Consider the following 19,323-nt stretch of genomic DNA (forward strand, 5'->3'; position numbering starts at 1 on the left):
GAATTGGCGATTCTTTAGTACAGTACATCACTTTGGTGTCGATCCCAGTGGGTTCGTAAGAGATATTCTAAGGCAAGAAAGCAGTTGGTGCGATTATTGCGTACTATCACCGTTGTTCCAGTTGTACAGTTTGGATTCATGTACAGAACATACCCATGTACACGACTGGGACAACGACAGTGATGGTGACGAATCAATTGTCGACTCTTTCGAGCGAGTTGAAATTTACAGACCTTATTAGATTTATGATTACACGGTTGACAACCTGTGGATCGATGTTTGTCTTCTCTGAGGGTTTAAATTTTTTTTATTAATTTTGTATTCTAAGTATTTTTGTAAAGATTAACTTGAATATTGTATGTTTTAAATACCCTGTCAACTTTATGTTCTGTGTAAAATATAACAGATTAACAATTGAATTTTTTCATGTGCTTTGTGTAAAATTGACTCAACATAGTCCATATATTGTAGTTGTTATGTCTTTTCTTGTTTTATCATCTAATGTTTTATTGAATATTGTAACTATGTTTTGTGTTCAACTTTGTTTTCTATGTATTTATTTAAAATTAAACGGATTAACTAGAATATTTAAATGTGTAAACTATGGTTATTTAGAGTCAAACATACTCTATACTTGTGATCGTTCAGTATTTATTTTTTAAACTTCTTTTTGCTTTTATCATCTTGTATTGAATATTGCAACTATGTTGAACTGTTGGTTCTGTCAACTGTATATGACCTTTGTATATATACATCTGAACTAATATTTCAAATAAAAAAGAAGAAAAGAATTCTCTTGTACTTTAATACACCTTACTAAGTGGGTCTTGACAACACAGGCTTACGTCTTGTGTCATAAATAATTAGATCTTGACCAGCTGTTCAAGTAAAGTAATCTTTGTTAACAAAATCAATGAGTGTTTTACCACTGTATACCTGACTCATCAAGTAAATTGACATCTATTATATTGTTGTTGTACCTTAGCTAAAGGTAAAGGAGATAAATAAAGGAGCAAAAGTTTACAGTAAAAATATATATTACAATAAGATACATTCAATACACCAATTATATATTTACCATTTTGACAAATACTTCATGTTCTCTAATACAGCCTCTATAATGTTTGCTACACAGAATCGTCGAACCTCGCTATCAATCCACGGCAACATCGATGTTCTAAGTGCCGTCCGTTCATACCAAAAATCTTGAGTCTCTGCAGGCAACATTCTTTCATTCAAGTCAGAAAGTAATCGTGGCAAATCACTTGTAATGTGGCGAACGAGTTGTTTGTCCAATGACATTGAAGCTAAGTCATTTGTAGTGTTTGAAGAAAGTAGAGCCATTACCTTATAGTGTTTGGTAAAATACCGTGTGTAACGAGAGATCAGAAACTGCACAGTTGGGTTTATTTCAAGTAGGATATTAAAGTAGCTCTCAAGGGATGGGAACAACCGTTTTAAAGAGATCCATCCATCATTTTGAAGAACCACTCTGGGAGTCTGTCGAATGATATCAGATTCACTTGAAGGTCTTGAAAGTGTAACGGAATTCAAATCGTGATTAACCGGCTTGTTTCTCAGACGATAGTTACAAAATGATACTAATCCATTTGGTCTTTGTTCTAATATGACTGTATGTAGATAGAACGGATTGAATGGAGTTTCATCGGAGTAAAACTTGTCGATAGAGTGGTGAACTGTAGAGCTTTGCAGACTCAAAAGATCTTCAAATGTCAATTCAATTGAGGTTTGATTATTTACCAAACAAATAGAGGGAGAAAAGTCTTTAATTGAATCGAGACCAACAGCTGCATGAGCCTGGTTTGCAACTTTATAAATCTGACTAAGTAAAAGATGTGGTTCCCATGAGTTAGGCTGCTGATCAGAACGCACAGCTGCTTTGTGTGGCTGGTGTATACTATGAGAGTGACTCACCACAGATGTTGTCGGTGCTGACGGCGAAGACGTATATGACACTGAAGACGACGTTGAGGCTGGTAATGAAGATAACTTAGCTGCTGATGGTAATAGTTGTTGCGAATGTTGAGGGGGCGGCGGCGGCGGCGGCGGCAGTTGTGGCAAAATTGAGGCATGTAGATTACCTTGATGATCTTTCTGGCGAAAAACCTGGCTCGACCTAGCACGTGTGGTAGATTTTGTTGTTGACGAGTTGGATGGTGTTTTCTGAATTGACGGTTGTTCCGGCCGGTACTCTTCCACATCCTTTGCACCGTAATCCTCTTCCACTGCGTTGACATTTTGACTGCACTCGCGGGTATAGTAATTTGTTTCGACCGCACCTGCTGTTGTGTGTACGGAATCAGATACGTCTTGTAGAGTCTCACCAGTTAAAGATGCAAGAAGCTGGTCAATGTCCATAGTATTTACATCGGAGTATATTACATTATGCACTGGTAAAGCAGGCGGAGCTTTAGTACGTTTACGTTTCACTCGCGAAAGATCTTTACGCGGAACTGGTGCCGACCGCTTCACTGACGCTTCCATACTGGCTAAACCAGCAAACCAGTTCTAGGTTTTATACGGAGTGCAGGTCTGGACAGGTACGATCATCGACCTTGCGATGCAGATGGCGTCAAGGATAAATCCACTGAACTGAAAACAAGTCTAGACAGGTCGCGCGCGCGCGCGGATATTTTAAGAGAGAGATAATTTTGGTGTCGTAAGTAATACAGTGAGCTTTGCATCAATATTTGTAAGCAATTTTAAAGTTTTGACATCTGATTCATCCAACGTGTTTATCCTTCTATCATAGGTTCCTAATAATTTTGATGTTTTCTCATCTGATTCTTGCAGTTTCTTTATCTCTTCTTCTAAAGATACCAACGATTCAGATGTTTTCCCGTCTGATTCATGTAGCTTTTTGATTTTTTTATCCAAAGATACTAAAGATGCAGACGTTTTTTCATCCGAGTCTTGTAGTTTCCTGAGCTTATCATCCAAAGATACTAACGATGCAGAAGTTTTCTCGTCTGATTCATGTAGCTTTTTGATTTTTTTATCCAAAGATATCAAACGTGTAGACGTTTTCTCATCTGAGTCTTTCAGCTTCTTGAGCTTATCATCCAAAGATACTAAAGATGTAGACGTTTTTTCATCCGAGTCTTGTAGCGTCTTGAGCTTATCATCCAACGCTGTAATTAATTTAGATGATTTCTTATCCGATTCTTGTAAGTTGTTTAGTCTATCGTGATATGATACCTGTTTTTCCTTTATGTCGTTTAGGTCGGTCTTAATAGATTCCTCTATGGAGACTATTGATTTTTTTACATCCTTAACTGCTTGATTTAGCTCTTCGAGGCTAACAGCAAATGTCTTTAACTTTCCTTCTACCTCTTTCAAATCGTCTTTGTTCACATAGAAACGATTTAGATAACCTTTAGACACTTTTTGACGTGATACGTCAGGATCCACTGCAGCTCTGAACCTCTTGGTTCCATCATCACTCAACACATACGCATCGTCATCTTCATCATCAGATAAGTGACGCTTCTGTTCTTGATACAAAGAGTGTCCAAACTTGTCTATAACGTGTCTTCTGATCATAGCTTGTACAATATATGTTTATCATAACAATATCCAAACCAAAATGGTGAAACGAACATGATATTAGCCTATTTAAACCCACTGAGGGAAAACCAAGGCGTTTGACATAAATCTTGATCCCGTCAGACGTCCTAGTTAGTTTGTGTAGCTCGTTTTTACTATACCCAAGAGTTGAACCGAGATGGAAATCCCAACCACTTTACGTATATTTTGTTTCCTTTACGTCTGAGTACTTTTTCAACAAGAAATGTGTTGGGATAGTTAGTTTTTTGTAGTTCAGGCTCGTAAAATGCGCCCTTTATATCGTTTCCTTCTTCGTCTTGTAAGTAGTATACAGGGGGAGATGACTGACGTACACGAACTACTTTAAAAAGCTCGGTACTCCAATTTGGAGTGTAGCCTTTTTCAAACAACGTTTTATATTTTGAGATCCTCACTTTGTCGTTTACTTTAAACTTAGCGACACTACTAGTCTTAGACATATTTAACTTTTTTACCAAAAACTGTTCATTTTGTTTGGTGACGTCTTTTGGTTTCATACCTATCGATCTGTGCACCCTAAAATTGTACTTTTTAATCAATTTAGGAAGTAATTCTAGCCACTTGTAGTTACCCTGTACGCTAAATTCTTTATACATCCAGTTCTTTATCGTTTTGTTCAGCCTTTCAACGATTGAGGCCTTTAATGGACTATACGTACTATAGTGGTTGATACCATGTTTTTTCATTAGTGTTTTAACCTCTTTATTGTAAAAGTCAGTGCCGAGATCACTTTGAATGTTGCGTGGTATCCGACCGCTTCCTTCAATCACACTTTCCAATGCTGATGCAACCGTTTTTCCAGCTTTGTTATTTAACGCCACTGCCCATGCATATTTTGATAACGCATCTATCACCATCAAAACATACTTTTTCCCTCCATTTATCCTAGCATAAGGAATCATTTCTATCAGGTCGGCTTGCCACAAATCATCTAAACCGCGTACAAAAACCTTTCTTCTAACGAATTTCTTTCTGGCTTGTCTATGCAGCTCGTTGACAATTCCTCTCTTGGATGCCGACAAAGACTCCTTAGTTGATCTGTCACTCATTGTGTCAAGCTATTATTCCGTTTAATTGTAACAAACCTATTATGTATTGTATTTCTTCACTGTGAGCTGTGTGACCTGCTTCTTTCGAGAGAATTAAGGTCTTAAGTCGTTTTACCAGTAGATTGGCATTGCTTTTATACGGTTCAATGCTTTCTACAGTTATTCCACTCCCAGAGGGTGATGCCGATGTTGCCACACTGTACTTTGGTGGAAACAGCACTGAAATAACAGTTGAGTACTTTTTACCTCTGTTGCTGTTTATAGGTTTTTCTGCGGAATACATTTGACGATGGGCGTTGGAAGCTTGCAGTATCTCCTTATAAGACTGTAGGTCTTGTTGTGTAATGGAAGCTTTGTCGGGAACCTCCATGAAAAGAAGTTCCAGGAGTCCTGGTGTAGCCTCGTAGCTACGATCTTTTACAATTACATGCGAGTTGGTAAACTTTATCCTTAAACTGCCAATGGTCATATTACCTCTCCCATCGAGTTTAACTCCATATGTGGAGTCTATTTTGTCCTTATATGAGGGGCCGGAAAGTCGTTTAAGGTATTTTTGTATTTGACTAGGTGTAGGTGTTTGTGTAGACATGTCCATTGACTTATCCACTTCACATTCTTCGTTTTGTATCTTTTCTATTAAAATGTTTTCTTTTTTTACATCTTCCGGTTCTTCCTTCTTAATGTATCTATAAGAGTCATTCAGACGTGTTTCCAAAGTCTCTTGTAGGGGTTTTACAAGCGGTTTGGCTTGGCCTTCCAACAATTGTTCTACATGCTCAGCATTGTTCCTTAGTTGTCTGTACTTCTTTCGAACGGAATCGGTCAACCTCAGCAGTTCTCGTTTGATTGCCTGCTCTCTACTCGGTGGTCGTTGGTAGGTTTTTAAGTTAAGCTTGAATTTTTTACCAACCTTCTTCCTAGGGCGTTTTCTTGTCGGGACACTAGTATATACGTCCATTCTCTTGGCCAATCTGATACTGTTATAACATGTGAAGGCAAGCAGTTGACCTTATATATCAGTAATGAACGTGTCTATACCACACCTATAACGACCTTTGTTTATTTCACAGTCCTTATTGATGGTTACAAATCCATACTTTTGCTTTTGCCAACAAGCTCTACAAAGCGTTTTAAATTTTTCAAACGTCATATCGGTGTTTACGTGATCTTTGTAGACATGATGTAAGTTGAGCTCATCCTGTTTAAACAGAATTATGAGATTTGCATTATCTCTAATTAGATGTTTTGGCAAGCGGGTGTAGGTTTGTATGAGATAGAATGTGTCTACATTTCTATGTCTACCCATACTAAAGTATGCTCTCATGTTATCTTGCTTGTCACAAGCCACGTCGTCAAAAATCATTTTCGAGTCCTGTTTTGCCTCTCCTGGATCCGGTACCTCTTCACTGTTGTTAAATGTGAAGTACCCAATATATGGAAGATTACTAATTATTTGCTCTAACAGCTTGTACTTTGGTTGCATTAGTAATTTACTAAACACATATATGTTGGCATATTTTAGTCCATTCGGTTCAGTCAGAAGGCTGAACATTAAGTTGGTTATACCACAGTTTGACGGTCCACACACAATAGACCTAATGGACCAAGGAAGGAGGCTGCCATGTTTCTCAACTTCACTGTCAGTGGTGATCAGTTTGTCCACTGAGTTGTCCACAGTGAACGTGTCACGTTGCTTTTGAAATTTCATCCTTACACCACAAGCGTCACATACAAAGTGCAGCTGTGATATATAAGGATTCAGTGATATATCACTAGCTCAGTATGATCAGGATCTCGAGAGGTCGAGGACTACTTAATCGCGGGATAGACTCTTTGCCTATCGAACTTCACTTGCCCGGGTATCAGTACTGTGGCCCTGGGTCAGATTTGAGGAAGCGTCTGGAGCGTGGGGATCAAGGAATTAACTTGTTGGATCGGGCATGTAAAGAACACGACATAGCTTATAGCAAGAACAAAGATCTTCCTAGTCGTCAAGCTGCAGACAGAGTTCTTGCTGACAAAGCTTGGACACGTTTTAGCTCTAAAGGTGTACCGTTTGGTGAGAAGCTCGCCTCCTGGGTCGTCGCCAGTGCAATGAATGCAAAGTTGAAGCTCGGTGCGGGTACGGTGAAGAGAGGGAGAAGAGCTCGCAAAGCCAAGTCTGGAATGGGTACAACCACTAAACGTAGAAGGACCGTTTGCAGAAAGAAGAGGAGAAGTGCTACTAAGAAACTAACCTCCAAACCTTTTACCTTTTCCGACATATTGCGACAGGCAAGAGACGCTGTACAGGGCTCAGGACTGAAATTTTATAAGGAAAGTAAAGATGGAGGTAGACGTCGTTTGAAAAAGGCCGCCACGTCTGCTCTACAAGCTATCAAATCCATGCGAAGAGGAAAGCGTGCTGCGTTTGACCATTTGCGTCGTAGAGAACGCATCCTCGCATTACCCAAGTCAGGAGGTGTGTTGCCGTTATTGCCAATTTTCGCAGGTTTGAGTGCACTGGGTAGCTTGGCAGGTGGGGCCGCTGGTGTGGCTAAAGCAATAACTGAAGCCAAAGATGCAAAGAAACGCCTGGGAGAGCTGCAGAGACATAACGAAACCATGGAAGCTATCGCTTTACGCAATGGAAAGGGTTTGTTTTTAGACCTTACAAAAAGGGACTCGGAATTTACATGGCCCCATACCAGAAGCAACCAAAAAACTTATAAACTTCTTGCCCAAACGTGCTTTATACGATTTTGACTTGGTGTATTGGGCAAGGAAATTAAAGATTCCACACTTTAGAGGGGTATTTATGCGGGATAGGCTACCACGAAGCCCGTGGAAAAATGAGTCTGCAATAGTGAACTTGGACGACAGCACTGGTCACGGCACACATTGGGTCTGCTACAAGAAAAATGGGGAGTTTGTAAGGTACTTTGACAGCTACGGAGATCTTACACCACCATTGGAACTTCACAAATATCTGAAGGGGAATTATGTCTCCTACAACAAGACTGCTTATCAGGATGTAGACAATAAGAGTGAAAACTGTGGGCATTTGTGTTTATATTTTTTGTCTACAACCTAATAAATATATGTTATAAATAAGATGTTTTAGTCCCTTCCCGTCCAGTCATGTCTCTGACGTTTGTGCTTTCGGGTAGGAGTTCTACACTCTCTGTTGACTACTTCCCGCCGGTTGAGTTGGATCCAAATTGTGAGTACGAGATTAGCCTTCTCAGCTTTGAGACTTACAACTCGATACCTAATATTGATGAAACCAATAATATGTTTCATTTTGACAATGGGAAAGTGATTAAAATCCCTACCGGCACTTATGAGGTACAGGATATTGAGAGCTTTATAAGGGAGAAGTTTAAGCTATTACCACAGTCGTCTGAGAAAAAGTATTGGATACGCCTAGGGACTAACAATAATACTTTACAGACCTCCATGAAGAGCACTGTACAGGTGGATTTCTCTCAACCAAACTCTGTAGGATCTCTTTTGGGTTTCCAAAGGGAAGTTGCAGAGCCAGGGAATGAAATTTACTCAAAGAACGTAGTAGATATCTTTAAAATAAACACAATAAGACTGGAGTGTAATATATCGAGTGGGTCCTACGTAAATAATCGACAAGCGCACACCATCTATCAGTTTTTTTTCCCTCTGTACCTCCCGGATATAAGCTGGTTGAAGTTCCAAACTCCGTCATTTACCTGCCGATCACCACTAAGGTCATTAGTAACATTACGCTTAAGATTGTTGATCAGGACGAAAGACTGGTGGATTTCAGAGGTGAACGTATAACAACCTGTTTACATATTAGAAGAGTCACAGGATTGAAATAGTCATCACAATGGGTTATGTTTATTTCCCACCCACACCTTCAAAGTGTGCTTCTAATCTGCAGAGAGAGAACAAAGGCTATTTATTGGACACCCGCAAGCCAAGGGTAAACAGTGTTAGTCAACCACCCAAGCGGTTAACACGTACTAATCAACGGTTTTTACGCTCGTTGGGATTTCAAGTACTTCAGTAATGGATATATTAAACATTTTGGGAAGTGTTCCATTTGATGATACAATATCACACATGGAATACCACACACATTTCCCATATGCTTCTAGCACACTTGAGAACAACGATGAAATTAGAATACCTATACAACAACAAGATCTGTGCGTTCTCCCTTCAATGAGCTATTTGTACATCGAAGGGAATCTTCTTACTAAAGACAACGCTAAGCCTGCAAACACTGGATTTACAACAAACGCTTTTGCCTTTTTGTTCGATGAAATACGGTATGAAATCAATGGTGTAGAGATCGATCGTGTAAAAAATCCTGGTATAACATCTACACTTAAAGGTTACGCCTCATTAAACGAGATTTCGTTGAAGGGATTAGGGAATTCAGGCTGGCCATCTACAGTTGACCGATTGTCATCAACACTAGAAGCACATGTAGTAGATTCCGAAGGAAATTTCAGTTTTTGCATACCACTGAGTAAACTTTTAGGGTTTGCAGAAGATTACAGAAAAGTAATTGTCAACTGTCGCCATGAACTGGTTCTAATCAGATCCGCAGGCGATAAGAATGCAGTTTTGTGGACTGCTGCCAGTGCTACTGACACAACTCCTGAAGACGTTAAGGTTAAACTTGAAAAACTGTGTTGGAGAGTCCCATACGTTACACTGAGTGACAAACAAAGGATCGCCTTGCTTCGCCATTTGGAACGGGGTACAAGCATTCCTGTAGAATTTAGAAGCTGGGAACTCTATGAGTATCCCTCCCTACCTTTCTCTGATAAACAGTCATGGTCAGTAAAGACTGCTTCTCAACTGGAAAAACCTAGGCATGTTATGGTAGCGTTCCAGCAAGGGCGCAAAAACAACATCAAGAAGTCAGCAGCATGTTTTGATCACTGTAAGATATCCAATCTTAAGCTTCATCTTAATTCCATAAATTATCCTTATGATGATTTAAAACTGAATATCAGTAAGAACCGGTACGCAATCTTGTACGATATGTACACTCGTTTCCAGGAATCATACTACAATATTCCTTCACAACCACTTTTGAAAGTTAGCAGTTTCATAAATCACGCTCCTGTAGTTGTAATTGATTGCTCGAAGCAGAACGAATCCCTCAGGTCTGCTCCGGTCGATATTCGTTTGGAGTTTGAAGCCAGTGAAGCTTTTCCCTCCAATACTACTGCATACTGTTTAATCATACACGACAAGTCTTTCACATACGATCCTTCCACTAATATGGTTCGCAAAATAATGTAAGTGTGGAGGGGGAAAGGCTATATATCCCACAGCTTCCAGTTAGTTCACTCAGACGTTTTCCTACAGTTGGTGCGGGCAACACAATCATGATTGCTAAGGCAGTAATAGATTTCAGTGCTTTTGTCGGAAACAACAAGAAGGTTATAATCAAGGAGCTTACAATTTTGGACTTGGCTTCTAGATGTGCTCAACACTGGATATTTAAATTACCTAAGGACACAAGCACATCAGTATATACTGGACCTCAACCTGACTGTGGTGAATGGTACGCCTCAGCGTTTGAAGGACATAATAGGTGGCTGAGCAAACACTATCACGGCATCGGATTTGACACAGGGAGTGTCGAATATGAATCTCTACTTCCTGCACTGCAGGACATTTGCTGTAGTACACAGCTACTTTATGCTGCTTCAAATGAGAAGGCAAAAGTTTTAGAAGAAATACTGGACCACCAACGAGCGGTGATCAGTCTCGAGACTTTGGGATGTCCACCGCTTTCTAGTGACATTTTAATACTCCCACCCGTTGATGAACAACAAGCACATCAGTGTTTGTTTCATCATTTGTATGCACCCGGTTTCTACTGCACACAGTCCAACGCTCACATTCTCGCTGATTGGTGTTCAAAAAACCCTAAACTAATAGACATAGACGATCCTGCAGTGAGGGAGAAAACATTTACTGACTGGAAACTCAAATCACCTTCAGCCAAACATCTTGCCGAAGGAGGCTTCATCAGAATGGTCAGTTTGAAGGATACTACCAAATGTGTCTATTGCGGAGTAAGACTTTTCAAATGGGAAGAAGGAGACGATCCCATCGGCGATCACAACTACAACTCACCGTTTTGCGCATACCTTCGCTTCAGGGATCAGCAGAGATCAGAAAAGGACGAACAACAACGTGGAGATATTCCACCAGACCAAGACGTCACTGGTCGATACATCTTATCTCCAGAAGTAACTCATCAAGATCTGTTAAATATGTGTAGGGCTTAAGACCAAAATATATGTTTCTTACTCAATTTTTGTCTTTAAATACAATACCCCATATTCACAATCGGCAGACCTATTTCAGCTCTCTTGCAGCATGTCTCACAAAAAGGAACTCACCTTTTCGAATCCCCTTGACACTACGTTTTACTTCTCCAACTACGAAGATCGGAGGTGTACCAGCTTATTGGACCGATATCGTTTCAGACAAAGGATTCTTCAAGTTGAGTCAGTTTTACACCAATCGCTTTTACTCAAAATACAACATGTTAACCAATGTTCTCTCAATGATCATTCTATGTGCTTTATAAATACTTTTAAACATTAATTTGTGTGATCACTCTACTACTAACAATAAAATAAGTTTTTTTTCTTTTACTTTAGTCTTATTTTTTTACTCCCAACCAAATCTCTCAAGGTATACCAAGGCAATATTGACAACGCTTACTTTCCATCTCCAACAGCGCTGAGATCAAGCGACCCAGACAAGGTCGACAGCACACAGCAATATCCTAATATCACATTAGCCAAAGAAACCGCTGGGCACAGCGAGTATAGCCACCAACTCGGACAACGCCCAAACACCGCTCAACAACAAACTATAGTAGTAGTAGTTAAGGTAGAGGATATATATACTACTAGATCAGCCGGTATTTCCGCAAGGAATATACCACCGGATATTGCTGTCGAATCAAGCGATATTGATGACGTGTATTTTGTTTAATACCTGTTTCATATTCATAAATACAAATGAAGCAATATAACCAATGTCAGATGATATACTGATGACATTACTGTTTGATTACTGATTGCCAATTCAACAAGTGGAATTACTTGTGAGTATTTATTAAGTTTATTATTACTCTATATTCTTGTTTTTGTATTTAATTTATGTTTAACATGCGATGACAAACAAAATATAGAATTGAATCTTTAGATCTGACTAAGTTCTAAAAGTGAAGTGATAAAATATCTTATGTAGGTGCATGCTAATGGATATAATTTAAATGCTAGCAAAGTTTTAAATTTAACTCTATAGTCGTTAATGAATTGGTAAATTTATATATCTGATAGTCTATACAGTTGTTGGTCCTATCTGTCACTGTTTATGCACAACTTTTGAAGACAAACGGTACAAGTGATGTCAAAAAGCGATAAATAAATTAGTAAATATCACAATTAGACAGACAGACTTTTATAGTAAACGTATCATTCAAACCGATGAACAGCATTTTACTGTATTCGGCTATAGGAAATATATGAATTTTGGATAAAAGACAGGTATTTATTTTTATACCCAAATATAGGCATTTAATACCTATTTAATAATAAGTGGTTTCTTAAATTTCGCTGTATGGATAAAATTAGAACCCTTTATTAGTAAAACATGTGTTCATTGCTCTATGATAGACAAATAGAGACACCCGCTTTCCGAATCTATTATAGTACAATTTAGCTGTGTACCCGTTATTCGTACAGGTTGAATAAAATAAACAGTACACACAATACAAAGAGGACTGTTATTACGCCTAGTATCAATTAAAGCATTTATTTACAGTGTGGCTACATAGATTTGCCATTGATTTGAATCTGCTAATTACTGTCTCAACTGTACTTTGAATGTTAAAATTATCATATGATCAGCTGACTTTTTGTAAACTTTATAATTGATTTTATTGTAGTTCTTTCTTAATACAAAAGTGTTTCAATGTAATAATCTCTTCTTTTAATTAACTTATTTTGTGTTAGTATATTTATATAAGGCACAAGCCTTAACAGTAACAATAAAAATAAAAAAAAGTTATAACTAACACAATAGTAAGTACGGTGTATTAAAAACAAATACAATATGTTAATATTGGCAGGCACACTATTAAACAAAATGATAATAATATGTTTTTTTACAAAAATATAAAACGAAACATAAAAAAGTGATTTATAATATGGTTTTAAGAAAATCTCCCCCTTCTTTCACCCAAAGTGTCTATTGTTGACAAAGAGGATGTGTATGGTTTATCTGCGTGCTTCCTCATACAATAATAGACATTTGCAGTCTGGCCGCCTGGAGCTTGAATGAAGGGGCTTTTGCTGGATCTCACTCCACAAGACGCAACGTACCACTGTGCGTGAGAGAAGCATGCTAATCCGCTTGAACTCAAACGGGTAGTTGCTAGGAATTAATGGAAATCTTGGGATAAATACCTGTCAATTCCAAGAACCATAAACCGTAAAAATCTATGCCTAAATTTCACAGATACAAATTGCAACAGTTTTTTGTTAGGTGTAAAATATTCCAGAAACAGCATATATTATTTAATTTACAATAAATCAATTATTGAACTGTATGGTAAAACAGAGCAAAGTGAGTCTATAATACGGCCAAAACTGGGTTTTTGAGTGTTCGTTATTCAATTTTCAATAGACGTAGGCACTTTTCAAGTTATTAGAAACCTTTTAATGCATGTAGAGAATACAAAAAAAGAGAGAATACAAAAAAAAAGTGTTGGGCGTTTTCATCATGATCTGATTTTTTTTCCTGGAGAAGAGAGCGTAAAATGCTATCTTGATCTTCACAGACAGACAGACAGACAGACAGAAATTAAGATAGCAATTTATTATTATTAAAAATAACAAATATTCCTATAGTTAAAAGTAAAAATAACTTAAACATGTATCATTCTAAACATTGTACAGACACAACTCCAATTCTATTTATATAGATTTGAACAAAATTTCGCCCTAGATTCTTAGAAAACCGTTGGCATATTATAATATTACATTTTTAATATTTGGTAACTGCAATCAACGTAGTAAACGTTAAGATTATTTCACCTTTTGTATTCAATAGAAATGTAATTCAAATGCAATAAGTCAAATTTGAACTCCAATGCGATGCAGTTCTGTGGTTAGGTTAGTTTGATATTCAAATAAGGACATCTAGTACAATTAAGTAAGTATGGGTTGCCACAGTCAAAGACAGTTAAAGCGCTGAAAGGCCATGAATAAATTTTAGATATTACTATTTCTATTACTTCAAAATTGAACAATCCTTTTCATTTGTGTAAAACGTATGCCTTATAACTTATTGAAATTAAATTTTAGTAAGCTGTAAGGCATTTTTCTTTGATATGCTGATGATTAATATGCTGTTGATATGCTGTTGATTAATATTTACTTTAAATGTTGATTAAAATGAAACCTGGGGACTCATCCATGAGCATTACGTGAAATGTACCGTACTACCTGATTTAGCTATGGAAAATGGTTTAATCATCCTCCTTTCATTTAAATGAAGTCAACCAATTATACAAAATGGAATATCTAAGTTTTAATCAGAAGTTTTCTTAATGAAATTGTAGTTTATAACTTAGATCCCTTTCTTCATTCAAAAGGGATTAAATGTTTTGAAAGTTAAAATAGGTTATAAACTTTAAAGAGACTGTTTTAATCATGAAGTTTAATTTAATTTATAAAAACTAAATAGGGGTGTATTTAAAGAGGTTTAGTTTTTTATATAGCAGGAATTTAAAATATGACTGTGCCTAAATTCTAATTTATATCTCAGTAGTTTTTGTATCGAATGGTGAAAAAAGTGTTGTAACCTCTTTCACATGTATGGCTTGGCTACAAAAACTAGCTTAAGAGGTACAGACAACCGTCTGCTAAGGACAAATGCTGTTAGGAAGTTTTAAGTTTAAAATATATGGGAGGTACATTTAAAATTCGTTTAGAAAGGTTAGGTGAAACGAGTAGACCTAGGTACAATAACAATAGAGAACGAGTAGATTTAAAGAGTCGTTCTCAGAGCTTAGTCAGCCTCCGTTTGCCTCCCCCTCGGCTCACGAACCTATTTGTCCCTAAGTTTCCGTGTCCCAAAATTTCCTTGACCCCATCTTTCCGGACACCAGGTTGAGTTAAACCCAGCGATATTACGGTGTGTGTGTGGGGGGGGGGGAGTGAGGTGGATCGACTAAAAATCCTCGTAACAGGAGAGCTACAGTAAGTCCCCAAAAAATATTATAATAAATATATAGAACACTACTTAAGGTCCTTGTTCTGAACCACGAAATCTCTAAACGGGGCCAACCAATGTGCAACACACTATTCGAAGTTTAATGGTATTCCTTGATTTTTTTAAATACTAAGTAACCATTATATGTAAACAAAAACTTTGATTACTATTATAATCTATTCATATGGCCATGTATTTCGTGTTTTAGTAATTTTAAGTGAAAGTAATGATTATAATGCTGAAAGAATGTAGCGGAATCAATTACATTAGCACATTGACACTGATGTTGGGAGCAAGTTACAATGAAGTCGTTTGCGTCACCTGTGGGACATTTCGGAGGAAATGAAACTTAATAAAGATTATTACATCCAGACGTTTCTTTTATTGCATCAGAAACTTTAGTAATATTATTTCATATATGTAATACATATCCATAATGAAACATTTGATCATAATGCCAATTAACTGATGAGCTCAAACAATGTGTGCATGCCTCAGTAGAAATTTGTATAGTATAACATTTCAAATGCCGCATAATTCATAATTTACGAATTTATTGCACATTCAAAGTTTTCTTGTCTTAAATACTGTATAGGGAGAACTCATCGTTGTAGCAGTCGATTGCAACTGGGATGAATTGCAAGGTAGACTATTTCTACTTCAAAATTGACCTAGATCCCGGCCCCATGGGCTTTCAAAGTTTCAGGTTAAGGTTCCAAAATTTATAAATGGAAAGTATAATCGATTTTGGTAAGTCTTTATACAACAGAACAACATTGACAAAAAAAAATAAATATCGGACCATTAATAACAAAGTGGAAACTAAAAATTGCTTTTGATACCCCCCTTTAAGCATTGTATTCGTAAAAGCATTGTGACCAAAAACAGTTTTATTATCGTAACTTATTCGATTAACATTCAATTTTTATCAAAGCACCATTTTAGTTCATTTCATATTAATGCTAATAATATCTGCGTTGTTTGTAACAGTGCCTGGAAAATTTACAGCCCCTTATGACTGCCGTTATCATAATTCTCTGACCATTCTAATGCGAATAGTTTTAGAGCGCCATTTTGTTAATAGTTTGTTAATAGGGTATTTAGATAAACTTATTGTTTAGTTGGTTATTAAGACCGGTCTGTAAAATAATATAAAAGTCGTCTATACTTTTTATAGAAAATGTTGAGCTAACCCCTACCCTTACTACACCTAAGGGTGAAATTTAAAAAATCAATTATCTTCATCGTGGATTCTAGTGGTTAAAAAATTAAGGGATTGTCAAAGTTATCATACTTTTCAGCCACCCTGTATAAATATGTAACTAGTTACATAAGTACTGGGCAGGATCTTCAGACGTCACAACACAGAGGGCAAGTCTCAATATTGGACATTAATGGGGATAGAAAATAGAAAGACAGTTTTTGTATGAAATACTAGCGATAACATCTCCTTTTTTTCTTAATAATGGTTTATTTCACTGAAATTAAGTTAAGAAAATGTAGCCATGATAAAAAAGTTAGAATTACTTTTTTATTCTTTGTTATGCAAAAAATTAATAAGATTCCCCCCACTGAGTTTGGTTGAACCACAGTGGTGTTTGTGGCCTAGCTTAAGCCTGCGGCAGGGCGTGCTGGAAAATTTGGATTACTTTTGCATGAGAAACGAGACGCTTGGTGTTTGTTTACTAAGGAAAAAACACTGGAGCATTTGTCGATATATTTTATTTTGGATACAATTATACTAGTCAAACATCAATTTGTTTTTACCAATTTATAAATAATCCTCCCTTATGTATAAATAATTTACTCTAACACACATTAAAACTTGTTTTATTAATTTATAAATAATCACCCCTTAGATCTTACCCTAGCAAACGTTAGAGTTTGATAATGATTTATTGCATTTAATGTAATTACTGAAAAATGTCAGGTAAATTATTCAAAGACTTTAATTTGATTATCTTGCACAAGGAATGATTAGCTCTCGTGTACTATTTCTCTATTACAACCAACGTTTATCAACTTTTTTACGCTAAATGCCAACAAATTTTAACAATATAATATTGGTAAATACCGATGGTTCTCCACCGAGCGTGTACTAATTTACTAAGTTCAATGTTCATACTCAGTTAGTTTAAAAACTCGCTAATAAGGAGATAATTTAATGTATTACAAAATATGCTAGAATATCACGTTAAAGAAGCAACAGGTAAGTTACTATCAATGTATAAATAGTTAGATATGTTTAAATATAAATGTTTTAGTTGGCAAAAAATCATGAACGTCGTACTATATTAAATTACTTTTCTTCAATGTAGCAGAACAATTTCCTATCCCTAGTTTTATTTCGCATTTTACCGAACATTTAAAATCATATACAAAATACAAATGTAGGAAATGCTCTTCTCCTAGGAAAGGTTCATAAACGAATTTTTTTTTAATAACAGGATAATCCAGCTATTTTTAACTGAAAATTATGTTAAGAAAACCTAAAATCGTTGTGAGTCAAGTAACCCAGAGTCCATTACAACATGTGAACGTGATGTCCTCTTTGACTTCACGACACAGCACTTAGCAGTCAATTCCTCCCAGCATGCTATAAAATGTAGTAATAATAATTGTATTTAAGAAACAGTACATTAAAATAAAAGAATCATTTATTATTTATTTATGAAATATTTGTAAGCAATTAAAAACAAATTTATTTGCTAAATACATATTTAAAAAGACATATTTGGGGTACCAACCCATTGTAAAAATGACAACAAAACACTGTACAAAATCTATAGATTTACTGTACATATAACGTAGCATAAACAAAAAAAATGCGTGTTTGAAGAACAAGTAGGTCCTTTACAATATAATGGCAATTTACACTAAACTTTGCAGAATAGCGCGTCAGACCTGCGACCTTACATTTTATTCGTGACAAACCGCATTATATATTTCCTTTTAACAAAAGAAAACATCTCAAATAGGTACATTTATTCCCCTATGACGTTTTTGTCGAAGAAATTTTGGCATCTAGATGCAACAAATTTTGTAAATATTTATCAGCACTATGCGGATTGTTTTTGAGGTTAATTTTTTAAGAGCCACGCAACAGTTAACAAATTGGGGTTCTTATTAGAAATTATTACCCCTGCCACAGAAAACCTGCAGACTAAGCGAAATTAAATTTGCCTGATTGGATTAACACTAAAATGCCTCCTTAAAAATATCACATTTATTCCCTATTTACATAACATTAGTTTAACGAGTACTTAGGTTTGCTGCAACAGGGATGGTAAAAAGGTGTTTTTTGTAAACTTTTAATAGCTTAGTATGAAATGAATGCATTTTCAAAATTTGATCAAAATATGATCATAAACAAGCAAACTACAACAATTTTACAAATGAAAACTATAAAAGAAATATGATTAATTTACGTATCTATGGAATAGTATTTGGAATAGCAAATACTTTTTCAGGGATTCTGTTAATTTTCAGTTCGTGTTTTTATTTACTAGGCCTATATGTTTTCTGTTTTATAAATATGTGTGTTAATTATAATGATTGCGGTAGAAAATATACAGGATACACAGTTTAAGATATTTTTTATCAAAACCAGGTTTTCCCATAATGTATAATGCGGCCTATAATCAACCAAGTCATAAAAAACCAAGCAAATCCTATCGTGATACTATTTATGTTACAAAATGTAAAAATCACTGTAAGAAAGGTCTTCTTCTTTTACCTATCTTAAAAAAAGAGCCCAAGTCACATATTTATCACTTATTCCTGCACAGGAGCATCAAACAACAGATTGTTTACTAACAGAAAGTGCTTTGACGTGTAGCACTTCCTAATCATATGTTGAAACTGACGTGGCAATTTGTTAGAGGAAAAAATAAGGTAGCTTGGGACCAGTTGTGTGTTCTGGGCATTGTAAGGCTTTAAAACTTATCGGACTGGAATTGTTTGTTTGGATCCAATCTGATCGATCAGTCTGGAGTTACAAGTATTCCTGTACATCACATAGGATCACACAAATTCATTACAATTAAGAGTTAATAAATCCCCTTTAAAGTTTGTTGTTCTTTATGTCCTTACGTTTCTCATTTATTTATTTCTTCATCATTTAATGGTACGGACTAATTACATTCAACCTGGTTAAAGTATTCTTTGGGCGATTGACCATTGCAAATTGTGTTACTTAAAATCCTATTTCATTAGTGTTTCATCAATGGACACTGTATACCTTAAGGAACACTGTATACCAATGAAAACAGCACTACTCATTTTTTTATTGCTAATATTTTAAATAGTCAGTAATATTGTTTAATGTATATTGTTTATGTATATTTGCAAATATTGATAACAATTATAAAGCGTGATTAAGCAGTAA

The sequence above is a fragment of the Macrosteles quadrilineatus genome, unplaced genomic scaffold, assembly GCF_028750875.1.
Source record: "Macrosteles quadrilineatus isolate MER2022 unplaced genomic scaffold, UCM_ALF_1.0 Scaffold_1__1_contigs__length_201487025, whole genome shotgun sequence".
Classification (NCBI taxonomy): domain Eukaryota; kingdom Metazoa; phylum Arthropoda; class Insecta; order Hemiptera; family Cicadellidae; genus Macrosteles; species Macrosteles quadrilineatus.